This window comes from Mustela lutreola, chromosome 5, assembly GCF_030435805.1.
Source record: "Mustela lutreola isolate mMusLut2 chromosome 5, mMusLut2.pri, whole genome shotgun sequence".
Taxonomy (NCBI): domain Eukaryota; kingdom Metazoa; phylum Chordata; class Mammalia; order Carnivora; family Mustelidae; genus Mustela; species Mustela lutreola.
The window spans coordinates 6148156-6165429 of NC_081294.1; positions in this window are offsets into that span (position 1 = coordinate 6148156).

The window sequence follows — 17274 nt, forward strand, 5'->3', positions numbered from 1 at the left end:
GGTCCCAGTGTGTCTATCCTGCCCTGATGAGGAGGTGAAGGCACATCCCCAGAGAGGGGATTTTGAAGGGAATGATTAGTTTCAGCTGGAGCTACCTGTACTAACTTTTTTGACACAAGGAGGGAACTGGGTTTCAGATACTTAAGTATAGACACATAATGTTTGCACTTTTTCTTTTTTGCCTACCTGTGTTTGTAGCCATTACCAATAAACCAATACCACTTATCTTTTAAAATTTTGTTTTTTTTTCTGCTTAAGTGATTATCTTTGATTCTTCAAAATTCCACTCATCTAGTTTAACTTTAATATCAGGTTTCCTGGCTCAAAGTCAAATACATTTTTTTTTTCTTTGTCCACATATAGAAGCAACTCCCAAGAGGTTGTGTGTGTGGAAGGCCTTGACAATTAATGGTTACATATTATTCCATTGTTTTTTTCTGGATACTCATTTACCAGTGACAGTTGAGAAACCAGGGCTGTGGTTTCTGCTGTAAACACTTAGAAGTCGGAATCTATTTGGGCTTTGTCTTACCTGTCTCTGGCCTTCACTCTGCACAGTCCAAGCAGATACAGCTCTTTCTGCTCTGTGAGTTTCTACGGGGAAAGACAGCCTTGCACAGAACATTAAAAAGTGAAAGGGATGAGAAATGCTGGGAACTAAATACCTCAACCCAGATTGTTCTTCTTAAAGATGTACAGTTGCAAGCTCAGGGCAAAGAAAAGAAGAAAAAGAGGTTCATATTACAACTATTCTCACTGACCTTAAGCAGTCCAAAATATGGGTTAAATTTGTGAGTCCATTTAAAACTTTCTCTTTAGGGGATGCCTGGGTGGCTCAGTCAGTTAACCGAGGGACTCTGTTTCAGCTCAGGTCATGATCTCGGGGTCATGGGATCGAGCGCTGAGTCAGGCTCTATGCTCAGTGGGGAATCTGTTGGGAGATTCTCTCTCCTGCTCCCTCTGCCCCTCTTGCCTCTCTAAAATAAATAAATAAATAAATAAATCTTTAAAAGAAAAAAACCCAACAATTTTCTCATTGAACCTCATTGAATTCTCATTGAACAACTTAAGATTTCTAAGATTTCTAGAGATCTGGTCTATCACGTAGACCAAAATGGAGGGACATATGCTAGTGGATAATTACAAGATGAAAATATTAAACTGGTCATCATTGTGGAAGACCAGGGCCTGCTGCGTCCCTCCCAGGGCAGGGTCAGATTATTGCTGCCTCGGGCACCTCTCTGCTCTTCTCTCTCTCCAACCTCCACTGCAGTGGCAATCCCTGCTCCCTCCGTCCCCACGCCCTGACCTCACTTCCAGGGACGGGGTCATTAGAGCAAGATTTGATCTAATTTCTCTGGCCCCCTGCCCTCTCTCCTCTAATTCATCTTTGAAAAAAGAAGAAAAAGATATTTATTTATTTATTTGTTTGTTTATTTAAGAAAGAGTGAGAGAGCGGGGGTGGGAGGTAGGGAGGGGCAGAGGGAGAGAATCTCAAGCTGTCTCTGTCCTGAGTGTGGAGCCCTAAGTGGGCCTCCCTCCCATGACTTTGACATCATGACCTCAGCTGAATCCGAGGGCTGGAAGCTCCTCTGCCTGAGCCACTCTGGAGCCCTTCTCCTCTAATCCGTCTTATACTCAAGGACCAAACTGATCTTTCTTAAACTCTTATGTGACCACGAAATGTTTACTTAAGCATTTTCAAGTCGCTCTTCAGACCTACAGAAAAATGTGCAAGTTCCATCATGTGCCAAGGACGTGCTGCTGCAGGACTCCCTCTGACCCTCAGCGAGGCTCTCTCTACCCCTTCCCCGGCTTATAAACCCTGTACTCCAGGCGCTGGCCAGTCTTCTTTCTCTCAAGCACCTCTACTTTCCCAGCTTGGAGCTCTCTGTCTGCTGTTCCTCCTTTCCTCTTTCCCTCTCTTTCTGTTAGTCCAGTGTCCTGTTATTTAAGGTTAAGTGTAACTACTACCCTTCTTACAGAGTCTCTAAGCCACAACTTTGTTGGATGAAGTTTGTGGCCTCTTTCTAGGCTGTTCCCATGGCAACCTGAGCAAAAAGTTAGCCTAGTCAGTATGCAGGAGGCCATCTACTTTTGGGGCTGAGTCACTCGACAGGCCCAAACTGACCATAAGCTACCCAGGGAGTTCTTCTAAACCCTGGACATAGACTTCTCCCCTACTCTATTGTGTTCTCTGAAAGCCTCTATTGGACTACATTTAATGACCTCCTGTGATTACATCTGTCTTTCTGGCAGGGTCATAGGATTCTGACTGTGGGGAACACATTCTAATGTATCGTATCATCTGCCACAAATTGATGCTTAATGTTTGTTGGACTATTTTTATTTTTTATTTTAACAACACTGCATCTGTCATTATACTTTTAGTCTGTGCATATCTGCTTGTAGGTTAAATTTTTTGCATCATTGTGGAGTAATAGCTAGCCAGGTTGCAGTCATGGGAGAGCTTGTCTGAGTGGAGAATTTGCTTCCTTGGATACTCAGTCACCTTGCTGGTGAGTTGACACCTCAGTTCCTCTCCTCTTAGGACTTGTCACACGCTGGTAGTGACCTCATATCATGGTGGCTTCTTTCCTCTAGAGTAAGCAATTAAAAGGCCCAAGGTGGAAGCAGCAATGCCTTTATGACCTAGGCTCAGAAATCATATACTCTTACTATTCTCCGTGCCGTTAGTCCTGATTCCATGTGCGAGGGAGCTACACAGAAGTCCCACAAGATGATGATTCTCGGTGGCCATCTTGGAGTTCGCTCACACATGCCACTCTTTGCACCAATGACTCATGTCTCTCCATATGTAAAACATAATCACCTCTTCCAATACCCCCGGGTCTCAGTCCTTTATAACATCAGCTCAAAATCCAGGATCTTGTGTGAATCAAATTAAGTGTGGTTGAGGCTCTTCAGGTATGATTCCTGGACTACAGTCCTAGAGTAGAGTATGTCTTGATCTGCAGACCTATGAAGAGTTATCTTTCACCCCTGCCCCCACAGGTACCCAACATACAAAGGTAGGATAAGTATGGGATAGCTGCTACAGACTGTCTTACTCAAAAAGGGGTAAACTGGGAGACACACACAACATTGGTCCACAGTAATTCTGGAGTCCAACTGGATCATGGTTTTGGGGGGCAGCTTGCATAGACAGAATTTAAATACTGAGAACTAGTACTAGATCCATGCTTTGGTTACTATCCCGTGCTGCCTTTTAGGACTGAACATGGTTTTATAAATATTTATGGAGGCCCGAATATTGGAAATCCTTTGCCATTATTTTTCACTATTTTTTCCTTCTTTCCCTGCTATCGGTTTATTTTATGAAAGTTTCATTTCCAGACATTGGCTTCAGATTTACTTCCTTTGCATTTTAATTTGCTTGGAGGATTGTTTTAGACAATATCTAGCAGAAACCTTCAGTGAGGCAAGAGAATTGACGATGAACTAACTCAAAAAGCATTTTGAGAACATTAATGTGCTTTCTTGATCAAAAATACACAGTGGCTATCGACGAGGAAGAGGATGATATCCCAGTAAGAGAGACTTTGGCACATGCCAGGTGTTTTATTGTTCAGATTGCTTCTTATTCTGTGTCTCCTTCTCACAATTCTTGTACAGCCTTACTGAAGGTAGTCACCAGGCTTTCCCCAAAGGTCAGAAGGAAGAGGGATTGGACTTACCCTGTATGACTGCAACAAATGGGCCTATGAGCAATTGGTCAGATGTAAATGTGACGGACTTTTTGTAATGATTTTACAGCAGAATTCTCTAAGAATGGAAGAGGTTATGTAAGGAGTTAGTGAATGTCTTCATGGAGGGTTTATGCATAAGCTGGATGCCAATGTGGTGTGAAGTGACTCATTGATTAATTAAGCAAGTATCTAGTAAGTGCTTTATGCATATGAGATACCATATTCTGTGCTGGGGATTCAGTAGTGCACAAAATAGATTAAAATCCATCTTGAAGACCACAGTCTAGTGGAGAAAAATGCATCATGGTTGAAAAGACTAGTACATCATAGATGATATTATATTTTATTGCATTAAATAGAATATTCATGATATGTGTCATGGAAAGAAATAAAGTAGTATATGGGTGATGGGGGGATGAGGAAAGCAGGTATATCTATCTGTGTCCTGGCAGTGGGCATAGAGAGTGCAAATGCCCTGAGGTTGGAGCATGCTTGTCATTTTCAGTAAGTGCAAGGGGACCACGGTGCCTAGGGCAGGAGATCTTAGGGGAGGAAGACAGTAGGTAGAATAAGAGAGGTAACAGGGATCCAGGTTATGTGGAGCCCCTGAAGTCATTGTGCAGACTTCGATTTTTACTCTGAATGAGATGTGGAGCCTCAGAGCGTATTGGGAGGAATGCTATCATGATTTTACTTGCTCCCTGAGATGATCACTCCAGTTGGTTAGGGATAGCATGTAAGGGTCCAATGTGTAGAAGACCAGTTTGGAGGCCACTGCCATGGTTTGGAGGAAAGGAAGTGGGAACTCTGTGTGGACAGTGGCGATCTTGGACTTATTCATGATCTAAAGCCAGTGGGATTTGCTGATGAATTGCCTATGGATATAAAAGGAAAGAGTCAAGAGTTATCTCAAGGTTTTTGGTTTACCCAACTGGGAAATGGAGCTGTCTTTACTGACATGGGGAAGAGTTCTACAGAAACCATGTGTGTGTGTGTGTGTGTGTGTGTGTGTGTGTGGGTGTGGGTGTGGTCATTCAAGGGCTTTGGAACATGTTATGTTCAAGGTGCTCATTAGAACTTTAAGTGCAAAAGCTCAGAAGAGAATGAGATTTTAGAATCTGGTGTTCCATGGTGAGATTCAGGCTTGATATAAATTTATTAGTTGTCTGTAGTTAAAGACACAGGTGAGAATGAGATCCCCAAGTGAGGATAGACGGAAACAATAAGAGGGTCACAGACTGAGCCTCCAGGGATTCTAGGGGTTAGAAGTTGAGAGGGATGAAATGAAACAAGCAAAGTAGAATTTTCCAATGAGATGCCGCAGAGGAAAGGCAGGTGAGCATGTGCAGGACAACGAAAGAAGCATTTCTGAGGATTAATGAGTGATAACTTTTCACATATAATGAAAGAGAGGTTTGAGATTGGATACATGAGTACAGAAGTAGAGAGCTCACTGGCGGCCCAGGATAGAGCAAGTGTGCTGGGAGGCATGCAGGTAGATTCATGGAAGAGAGGGAAGAAGGTTCTGGAGGCATTGATGGAAGAGCTTGCTCTGAGGGGAATAGAGGAATCACATGGTGTCTAGAACAGAATGTGGACTCAAGAGACAGCTATGGCTTTTTGTTTTTTGTTTTTAAAGATGTGTGAAGCCAGAGGTTGTGTCCTAATGGAGATGATCCAGTGGAGAAATATGGGTGAAGTAGGAAGAGGGGGAGAATTGCTGCAGTGTGTTCCTTAGTTGGGACACAAGGCTGGGCTCTAGCTCGCAGGCAGAGGACCTGCTTTAGGACCAGTCATCACAGTATCAGCAGGAAGGGTGGAGTGGCAGAGCTGCACGAGTCGGTCAGTGAATGGGGAAGCCTGGGTGGGCAGTAGGGGAGGAAGTCTCAGAGACTGAAGGGAGAGGAGAGAAGAGATGGAGTGAGTGACTGGACGAGAGAAAATAAGACCGCCAGGAAGCACTACCACCTGCTTGATATTAGAAATCATGAATCCAAAGTGTTTCTGTGCTTTTGTCCAGCCTCACTCAGTTTTGCTGATGCCGAGCTGGCTCAGGTCGGGGGTTGTGTTTTTCAGATTATATTGTTGTTCTTTCTCTTTTGAGGAAACAAGACCAAAGTGAGCTGGGGCATATGCACAATGCCTTGATTCAGTGTCGGACCACAGAATTCACGATGAATAGGGCACAGGACCATTGTGGGTTAGTGAAGATATGGGGGGACAAATTTGAGGTCCTGAGAGGTCACAGGACTTGTGGCGTGGGGTTGCAGAAGGAGTAAGTTAGAAATCTTGGAGGATGGTTGTTGGAGACCAGAGTTCTTTGGGATTGAGATTGTATAGGTATTGCAGCGTTGGAAACAATGAGATCAGGAATTCGACCATAAAAGGGAGGCACAGAATTTGTTTGCAGCAGAGTTTATAAAGGACAGAGGCCAAAGAAGTGAAAAGTCATCTTCATAAAGAGTGAAGAGTTACGACGGTGGTAGTGTTGGGGAGAGCAGGTACGTGATGTTGAGCAGGGCTAAAATCTTCTTGGAATTAAGGGTCAGTACAGGGTTTGGTAGGAGATTGTTAACAGGGTGGGGGGGTGAGGTAGTATATTCTGATATATAAGATTCAAAGTTGGGGGAGCCAGGAAAGAGGGAGGGACATGATCTGGAAGCAGTAATGAACAACAAAGAACACGGAGGCCTTTCCCTAAATCTAGGCCAAGGGCATGATCTGGTGTGATGGAGGTGGGTAGAGAGACTTGTCTAGAGATGTCCTTCCTCCAAACACAAATGGAAATGTTTAAGGAGAGGGTCTGAGCACCCACCAAATCACTGGTTAGAATATATAGCCTATAAACTAATATGCAATTTAAAAACTGATATAAAAATAAACAGAGAGACACACATGGAAGGAGAGAAGAAATAGTATAAATTCTTTTTTTAGTTAAAGCTATTTTCACCTGCACACAGAATTCATATTTAACCATGATGTGTAGGCTCCTTGTATATTTACTCTGAAATCCCCACAGTAGGTGATCAATAAACGCCTGTTTATTGACTGATAAAAAAGAAAAATCTAATATTGATTGGACATTTTAATGTTGTATAAAATTATGGAAAAACTGTTGCTAAATATGATTCTGAGAAAACTGCAGATTCATGGGCTGATACTCCTGGAATGGGACCAGAAGTTTGCAGACCTTTTTAACATTTAAAGATTCTATAGAAATAGAACAGATCATCTGTGGTCTGGAGTTGTCTAAGGCTGCTGTGGAAAGACCACTGTGTTAAGGATGTTGGAAACGGAGTGCACACAAGGAATGGGCCTGAAGACCTAGTTGTCTGTGAAAGAGTACATCAAGAAGGATATTTCCAGAGTCCTTGGCCTCTGGTCCTTCCATCACATGTATGTTCTCAGAAGTCGAAGTGACTCCAGGGTCTGCTGTAGGCAAAACATGTGGTGAACTCTGTGTTTCTGTGGCTTCTTTCTCGAGTGTTGACTTCTGTTGGACTCTGCCCACTACAGTGCTGGCAGCCCACTCATCACGTGCCTCCTCCTGCAGAGAGCATCCCGCAGCTCTCAGGACTCCTGCAAGGCAATGTTAGCCAGACATCTGTGGATTAGTGCTCACCTACAGTGGACAACGTCTTTCCTGCCTCTCGTTGAATCTCCAACTCAAGGCTACCTTCACCCCTTCAGATAATCACCTAGAATGAGGAGCTCTCTCCTGATAGAAACATTTCCCACTCTGTCCTTCATCCATGGCTTCTCCACCTGTGTCTGGAAGGACCTTCATTTCAGACTCCTGGACACTGGGGACAAGGTCCCCTTGTGAACTGGTCAGGGAGCTCTCCTGGTGGACTTCACCCAGGAATCCTCACCCAAGATGGCCAGCCATAGACAACTTCCCTCACAAATGGTATCCTTTAATTCTAACATTTGGGATCCACCAAATACAAAAATCTCCTCAGGAGCAAAGGAAGACTGACTCAAAGATCCCAGGTCCTTCCAATCACTAGGGGTGATTTGGGGGTACTTCTCCATTCCCATGGTGCAGATACCAGCATGTTCTTATTTAGCTTTCAGACTGTGGACAAAGCCGTCTGACCTAAAATATTTTCTTGGAGTGATTATCTTTGTGCGCACTTAGGGGTTTGAGAGATTTTTAAGTTTATTATCTAGAGAGTTCAGGCCTGTTGAACCCAACGGACAATAAGAGGAACTTCATTCTGGTGCTATTCCCCTCCAGACTTGTCACAACGTGGTACGCTGCAGAGTTACAACTCTGATAATAAAGAGGGAAGAGAGTCTCTGGAAGGTGAAGGTGAAAGTTCAGAAGACATTTATAGAAAATTCAGCATCTTTTCAAAATGGGCATAGGTGATAATGACTGCTTTCTCCTGTCTCTCATTGTACTAGAAATTAAAAACTGAGTCACAGGAGAGAGAAGCAACTGAAACTATCCAGTCAGAAAATACGAAGTAAACCTGGTCTGTTCTGCTGACATTTTCTAGTCAGTCTTTAAATAATTTCTACATTTTGATTTTGAAAGAAGTGAGGTGTCAGTGTCGTAGGAGATGTACTGACTTGGATTCTCTTGGAGACGCTGATTTTCAGTTAACCATGAAGTCCCTCCATTGACACAGTCCAAGTCTGAATGGTGGCTGGTTTTCTCTCTGGTCTGTCTCTTACAGTTCAGTGTGTTCTACCTCTGGGTTGTGAAGACAATACAGTGTTTCTGAACCATTTTGGGGGTTAAATCCAGAGCAAGAGGCTTGAGGCATAGTTTCCATGGGGTGTAGGCCAGCATTTGCTATCCACTCCCTGAGGCTCTGAGCTATGACTTGGCTTCTTACAGAAGAATTTAGAAAGTGGAAGCCTGGCTGGTGATGCTTCACCCATTGGTCCCAAACCAGAGGTTACATAATGTGAGTAGAGGTGAGATAAAGTGAGTTCAGAAGTTAAAAGGGAAAAGAAAACAAGAATTAAACAGACAAATAATATTTATTAAAGTTACCACGTAAATTTCCAGGCTTCGTATATGTAAAAAATGTTGGAAAAAACTGAGGTTAAAGAGGCTGTTTACCAAAGATCGAGAGCTGAAATCTCTTTTAATTCTAAACCCTTGATGGGGAGCCTTCTCCACTGGCTTCCCCCTCTGCTGTGCGGGACATCTGTGATCATGTGAAGCATGTGTTCCTCTCATCCTCTACCTTGGAATAATGTGCTGCCTTTCCAGCACACAGCACAACTGGGGAATATCTGTACACCCTGTAGGTCTCGCTGTGTCTCAGGATCTAACCTGGGCTCCCCATAGGAACCTGGTAAAGATACCTGTTCATGACCGACTAGATGACAAGTAAGAATAAGACAGATGAACAAATAACAAATAAGAAACGGCCTCGTACCGCTGGGAAAGAGAAGGGTAAGAGCTGATATGACAATGACACGTATTCTATCTTCTGAAAATTTCCCCTTTGTTTCATGGTTCAGAGGGAGTACAAAGCTATGCAGTTAAAAAGCATGTGAAATGTGAGAAATAAAACTATCTTTTTTGAAAACAATTTTAACTGTAATTACACTGGGTTTAATTTTGAATGTTGCCAAATAGATCAAATCAAGATGTTGTCTTCAGCCACCAGCTAACTTCTGAGGAAGCACCCATGGGATTTCTTTTTGGGGAGAGTGTATGCAGTGCCCTGGTGCAGAATGTTCTAGTTTACTTCTGCTTCAAATTAGAATCCATGAAGATATTCATGTCATAAGCCTCAGCAGACCTTTTCTGTGCAGTAGTATAAGATTTTATGCAAAGGTTTTTAAGGAGTTTTTAAGGTTATCAAACATTTCTATTTTATGATCTACTTCCTTTAAATAATATTGTTACTACAGACATTAGCTTCAATAAATAAAAATATGGTAATATGGAAAAACATGGCTATGTGGGAAAAAACTCTATAAAGATACTGATGAATTTTAGTAACCTAATATGCTTGTTCAGGTCAGAATTGTGGATTAATTTTTGTGGTATAGTCCCCAAAGAATATTACACAGCAGAATAAAAACTCCCTTGTGTCTTAGATTATGGCATATTTGTGATCTTAATTTAAGAATGCCAAGGATTTTCCATGTTCACTTTTTCCATAGGGTGAATAAATAATAATCCTCAGGGGCACCCCGGTGGCTCAGTGGGTTAAGCCTCTGCCTTTGGCTCAGGTCATTTCTCAGGGTCCTGGGATCCAGCTCTGCATGGGTGCCCTGCTCAGTGGCGAGTCTCTTCCTCCCTCTCTCTCTGCTGCTTGCCCTGTTTGTGCTCTCTTTCTCTCTCAAGGAAATAAACAAGAGCTTTAAAAAATTTTTCTAAAAAAAAAAAAAAAATCCTTTAACCTCATTGTCAATTTCAAAAAAAAAAACTATCAAGTTGATTTAATTTCATATTTTTTATTTTAATGTAAAATAGGTTATTTTGCATATTAGTTAATGCAAGCCAAAACAATTTGAAAGTTTGCATTTCATCTATTCTTTAAATGAAGAATTAAATTAAGGACTTTGAGTCAAAACCAATACATTTTTGTTATGCTCTGTAGCCTGTCCTATTCTAACAAAAATAGTTAAGATTTTATATTAGAAGTCGAATATATCAAAATATCTTGATGATCACCCAATAAGCTTTCCTGAAACTTCTGTTCAATTACACATAAGACATGCTTAAGGGTGAATCTTAGTATGTAATTTCAGATGTCTTTATACAGACCATATAAATTACATGCACATTCCCAGCTTTCACTTATTTACATTTTTTTAAAATATTTTTAAATCTTCAGACCATTATAAGTGAGCTACAACACAGGTACACTGAATAAATATTAGGTCTTGGCTTATGAATTATTTTAAATTTATTTATTTATTTTTGTGAGAGAGAGAGAGAGAGCGAGCACGTGTGTGCAAGAGTGGGGGTGAGGGGCAGAGGGAGAAGTAATTCCTTGTTGAGCAGGGAGTCCCATGCTGTACTCGATCCTAAGACCCTGGAATCCTGACCTGAGCTGAAGGGAGACGCTTAACCAACTGAGCCACCCACATGCCCGACTTAGGAATTTTCTTATCTCACCCTGTGGAGCGAGTTCTATGTGGGCAATCATCTCTGCTGTTTTGTTCACTGATGTATCCCAGCTGCCTAGAATAGTGCTGGGGATGTGGTAGCTCCTCACTGAGTATTTGTTGCATGAATGAATGACCTCACTAGGGAAACATCTGGGCTCTGAGGCACTCATGAACTTGCTTTCTTTCTTTCTCCATGCCACCCTGATCTTTAGCCACAATCTCTGCAGTTTCCAATTAGCTTCTTTTTGCCTCCCAACAAATGAAGCTAATACCATGTTTTTACTCTCATTTTTAATGACATGCTGTATGGAAACCCACGTTAAGTGAAATGTTGCCCCCTAAATCAGAATCCTGTTATTTTCATCAGTTACACCTGTATCACAGTATTACTCAATTGTTATTATACTGTTCTAATGTCATCGATAGCAATTTGTGAAAATTTTTTTTTCTCTTGTTATAGAAACATTTAGAGAATATTCTTGGTTTTTTCCTCTTGCCCTGTAGAGCTTAAAATATGCAAGGCTTGGAGACAGATTTATCACTTTAACTGTAAGGTTTCATAACAATGACTCAAGTTTCCACCTTGAAAAGCTAGAAAAAGAGCAATTAAGACCTAGATAGTAGAAAGATGGAAAATTAGAATTTAGGAACAAACACAATATTCAAAACTGGTGATGAATTAAAAAAATATATAAGCTGATTTATACCTCCACAACTGTGGAAAATGTAGCCGCTTGTAAACCCCAACTGTGAAGAAACAATTCCAAGAAATCCCAAAGCACAATATTAAAAAAAATTAATAACTTAGAGTTAAAATTTTACATAATTTTTAAATGCATGGGCAATAAGAAGAGTTTGATGGATTTGAGTATGTGACTGATTATCGTGTTCACATCAGGGGAACTTAAACAGGGTTTTGGTATCAGTTAAATAAAAAGTATGTTTAAACGTTTTTGCTAAACACTAAATGGAGTCAAATAGAAGAATATAAAAAAATATGTATTAGTTTTCACAATAAATTTGAACGGGATATATTTATTGCCTGATGGGGACAAAATAAGAATTCAGCTAAAAGACGTTTACAAGGACACATACCAAAAATAAAACAAAGACACACGGTCTGCTGACTATGTTGGAAGCACTAGACCAATCTTTTTGCAAGGATCAGCTCATTTAATCCTCAAAATGACATTATGAACTAAGCGCAATTACTGACCCAAGGGTTGACTCTAGAGGCTATGCTTTTAACAGCTATGCTGTATAAAAGTGAAAAGTAAATGCATGGTACAAGAAAGATATATCAAGAATAGGTTACTAAAAAGATAAGAAGCCTGGCAGGTATAAAATCAGAAATCCAGCCGAAAATCATTAAATGGGACAAACAGAGAGAAAAATTATATGCCACGAAGACCGCAGATAACACCTTCGATAACAGTGTCTCCAAGTAGGCAAAACAAAAACTAAAAGACACACAGGAAGAAATTAATAATCCAATTTGAATATATTTGAATATTATAATGCCTTGTTTTCAGAATTTGTTTTTCAAAAAGTTAATTTGAACTTCTGGGACTTCATCAAGATCAAAAGCTTCTGCACAGCAAAGGAAACAGTCAACAGAATAAAGAGGCAGCCCACGGAATGGGAGAAGATATTCGCAAATGACAGTACAGACAAAAGGTTGATACCCAGGATCTATAAAGAACTTCTCAAACTCAACAGACACAAAACAGATAATCATGTCAAAAAATGGGGAGAAGATATGAACAGACACTTCTCCAATAAAGACATACAAATGGCTATGAAAAAATGTTCATCATCACTAGCCCTCAGGGAGATTCAAACTAAAACCACATTGAGATACCACCTTACACCAGTTAGAATGGCCAAAATTAGCAAGACAAGAAACAACATGTGTTGGAGAGGATGTGGAGAAAGGGGAACCCTCTTACACTGTTGGTGGGAATGCAAGTTGGTGCAGCCACTTTGGAGAACAGTGTGGAGATTCCTCAAGAAATTAAAAATAGAGGTACCCTAGGACCCTGAAATTGCACTACTGGGTATTTACCCCAAAGATAGAAATGTAGTGAAAAGAAGGGCCATCTCTACCCCAATATTTATAGCAGCAACTATAAATATTGGCCACGGTAGCCAAACTGTGGAAAGAACCAAGATGCCGTTCAACAGACGAATGGATAAGGAAGATGTGGTCCGTATACACTATGGAGTATGATGCCTCCATCAGAAAGGATGAATACCCAACTTTTGTAGCAACATGGACGGAACTGGAAGAGATGATGCTGAGTAAAATAAGTCAAGCAGAGAGAGTCAATTCTCATATGGTTTCACTGATTTGTGGAGCATAACAAATAGCATGGAGGACAAGGGGAGATGGAGAGGAGAAGGGAGTTGAGGGAAATTGGAAGGGGAGATGAACCATGAGAGACGGTGGACTCTGAAAAACAATCCGAGGGTTTTGAAGGAGAGGGGGTGGGAGGTTGGGTGAGCCTGGTGGTGGGTACTAAGAAGGGCACATATTGCATGGAGCACAGGGTGTGGTGCATAAACAATGAATTCTGTTACGCTGAAAAGAAAAAAAAATTAATTTGAAAAAAACCCCCAAAGTTGTAAATACGATGAACATTTTCATCTCATAGACACCCGCAGGATTCACCAGTGCAATGGAGTTATATCTATAACGTAAGATGAATGAACCCTTTCTTCTCTGTAGACAAATGGCCACAAAGAAACGGGTATAGAATACAAATAAAGACATCAGCAGAAGAAAAAGTTGAAATGCTAACACACCTATGAAATCACACATTATTTCATGGTTACTGAGGAAGTTATAAAATCAAAGATATTGTATGTATGTGGCTCATATACATACATATTTGCCTATTGCACTGGTACAAATAAGCGAATTGATTATATGAATATGGTTTATCTGAAGGAGTGCGGAAATGGGCACTTGCATCTTTTAATAGACAGCTTTTCACAGACCACTTAAAGAACAATTTGGTAGTACCTCTCAAATATTAAGTACCCTTCTCCTGCGACTATCTCTTGCTTCCCCTTTTGGCATCTGCCACACTGAAGGAATAAACCATGTGCCTTAAGGCACGGTTACAACAGGTCCTCTGTAACCTTGTTTGCGGTAATGACAAAGCGGAAGCAACCTGAATGTCAGTCCATGAAGGGATGGCTGAAAACTCTAGTAAATCCTCATTATGCCATGCATGATGGAGTCGTTGAAGGCAGTGAGTTAGAGCGGAACGTGTTATTATAAAAGACGGCGAGTCCTTGCACTATGCTATCAAAAAAGAAGGTATAGAGAAGAAATTTCTCTCTCTATCCATACTATTCGTTACTATGGAAAGATACAAATTGTTAAGAGTGACTCCTTTTGGGGAAGAGATGAAAAGTCCCTGACTGTATGAAGCACGGAGAGTAAAGGAGGAATTTCTGTGTTTACTTTAGTTCTGAAGGTTCTGTTGTTTTACACATAGCATGATGTCATGCATGACCTCTGCAAGTGCAGTAAAACATAAATATTGTCCAAAACTAATAACATATTTATTTTTTATAAAAGATTTTATTTATTTATTTGACAGAGATCACAAGTAGGCAGAGAGAGGAGGAAGCAGGCTCCATACTGAGCAGAGAGCCTGATGTGAGGCTCGATCCCAGGACCCAGGGATCATGACCTGAGCTGAAGGCAGAGGCTTTAACCCACTGAGCCACTCAGGTGCCCCTAATAACATATTTATTGAGCAGGTTAAAATGGTTCTGCTACCATTTGGTTTTGCAGATTTTAAGAAAATATATTTTCAATATTAATTTGTGAAAGTTTTCACAATTTTAGGAACTTTAAAATCTATATCACTGCGAAAACAACTTATTCAGGGACATTTTTAATTCTTTTGGCTACTGGATTATTATTTGCCTTGCACTTTCAGGGATTTATTTTCAATTCTACCAGATACAGCACTCTCCCATATTTTTATCCTGTGTCTGGCAACAAATTTGTGAAGTGAGTTGTCATAGTAACAAGATAAGGACTCCAACAGGGGAAAATGAGTTGGCCTTGATTCTGTTTTGTTTCTGATATACTGGGAGCTGAATTAACCTCTGAAATTAAAGCGGCTCTTCAACAGGTGATTCGTTCTGGGTCTGTTTTACATATTTACACCAGCAGGGTGTAAAGAATGATTGATAACGTCCTTTCTTTTTATCGGAAGACGTCTCCCAGAATGGTGTTTCTCAAAGCAGAGATCTCGGACCTTTAGCAAGTTTTGTAAGCTCCTCTCCCACGTCTGTTTCCCAAGGTCAGCACAACCCAGGCACCTGCTGTGGTTTCACAGTCTTGGCTCAGACCACGCTTGCTCAGCATCTTAGTCCGAGCACCTGTGAACCGCCCCGCAGCTCCGCCCAGCCCTACTGGGTGATGAACCTTCCTCACTCGTCTTTTACTCATCTATCTGTTTATTCACAGGCCCTGGTCGGGACCACCCTTCCGCCCCCCCACTGCGTGCCCACTGGGCTCTGAGTCCCGGGACACACATTGAATCACAGACCCTGAATCCATCTGGGTGTCTCGCACGGGGACTTTTCACTTCACAAGGAAGCCCCGACATAGGGAGGACAAAAGCCCCAACCCGGCGCATGCTGAGCTCAGAGCGGTTCCAGGGGCCCCACCTGCCACAGCCCAGAAAATACATCAGGGTCAAGGACGCTCCCTGTTGGCGTTGTCTCCACCTTGGCTCCAACACCCACCCCGCCCATCTAAGGCAGTGTCCACCTTGCTCCGGTCCCCAGTGTGTGTACTCCACAGAGGACAGTGTTCCCAAGGTCGCCTGGAGCGATCCCACCGGCGCCCTGGGCTCCACCTGCACCAGGAGAGGCCCGAGAGCCCCATCTCTGGCTCCACTGGGTGAGCTGGGCACCTGACTTGCAGTTTGCTTGCACGTCTGGGTTTCTCGTCCACCTTTTCCAGAGCTGACAGGTTCTCACTGTATTTTCCATAATCAGTCCCCCGAGGCTCCCTTTTTATTCTCCCAACACATGTCTCTCTCTGGCTCATTATTATGCAGCCCCAGGATTCAAGAGCACAGGAAGGGGAGTCCATGCCAGGCAGGGACCATGACAGGGACTTGCTGGAGGGACTGCAGTGGAAGAAAAGGTAGAGAAGTAGGAGGAGGGTGGCTAGCAGATGGGCCAGAGGTGAGCCAGGGTCAGAGGATCTTGGCGAAAAGAGTCATCACTGTGCAAAGCTCTCTAACGTCCAAAGCAGAAAGCAGTGTACTACCAGAACACAAAGTTAAGACAATAGCTTAAGCTAAAGTTGATTATCTCAAGCCACTTAAAGGAGGGCAAAGTTGACTCGGGGTGAGGTAGGCTAGCAGTCACAGGGAGGTAAGAGCAGGAGATCAGAGCTGGGAGGCTTGATGGTGGCCAGTGGCGGGCACCTGGCATCAGGTGCACCCAGGAGCTGTCCACGTGGAAGAAGCCGACATAGGAGCCACAACCAGGGCAGCAGCACACATGTGTGGCTTGTGGTTCCACTGAAAGCTCCTTGCCTGTGTCTAGAACCCCCCCGCCGATGGAATGCAGAGCTCCGTTCTGATCTCTGTACTTATTCTCGTGGTTACATGGGAGAGGTGACCAGGGAGCTGAGGTTCAGGATGTGTGTTTGCAAGGAAACAGCCTATGATCCAACCAGTCTTACGGTCAGGCTGCGGGAGCCCAGGGCTAATGCTCTCGCTGGGTTTCCGTGTGGTTCCAGCATGGGTTTTGGTTTGAGTTTACTGCTGCCTTTCATAAGTTCTGTTTTAGTTCAGGTTTTTGTTTTTGTTTTTTAATGCACCTGCTCAAAGGTTTAAAGCAAGCATTTGAAAAGTCTCTCATCCAGATATTAATCTGTAATTAATCAATATAAAAATAGTATAACTTCCTTTGCACTTCAGAAATTAAAGTCTTTCTGTTAAAAATGGTGTCTTTTCAAGGCTTTATGTACGCAGCCACCCTTATTTTTACCCCTCGAGAAGCAGTGATGACAATGACTGAACTTCTGAGGAAAGTCTGGCTACCTGGAACTCTTCACCTGTGTCTCAGAAACACTCTGGCTGTAACCTTTGGCTATAAATTCGCATAGGTCTGTAACATGGAGAGAAAAGCCTTCACAGGTGCTCACAGGCTACCCCACCAAAGACCTGACTGTTGCTGCCTTGTTCCCTCCTAGAGCTCAGTCCCCCTGCATCCTGCTGGTCCCCAGCTGGCCCCGTGTGTCTGACAGGCCCCCGCTCCCCGCCTAGGCTACTTCGGTCCCACCCACACCTGTGCGCGCATGTTTCCCGCTGCTGTGTGCACCTGTATTTCCTGTCTACGGGTGGGGGTGCATGTGTTTTTCATTTCTGTGGCAGACATAGAAAGAGAAGACAGGTGGAGAAGGCCTGTGTTTCTGAGCGACAGATATTCA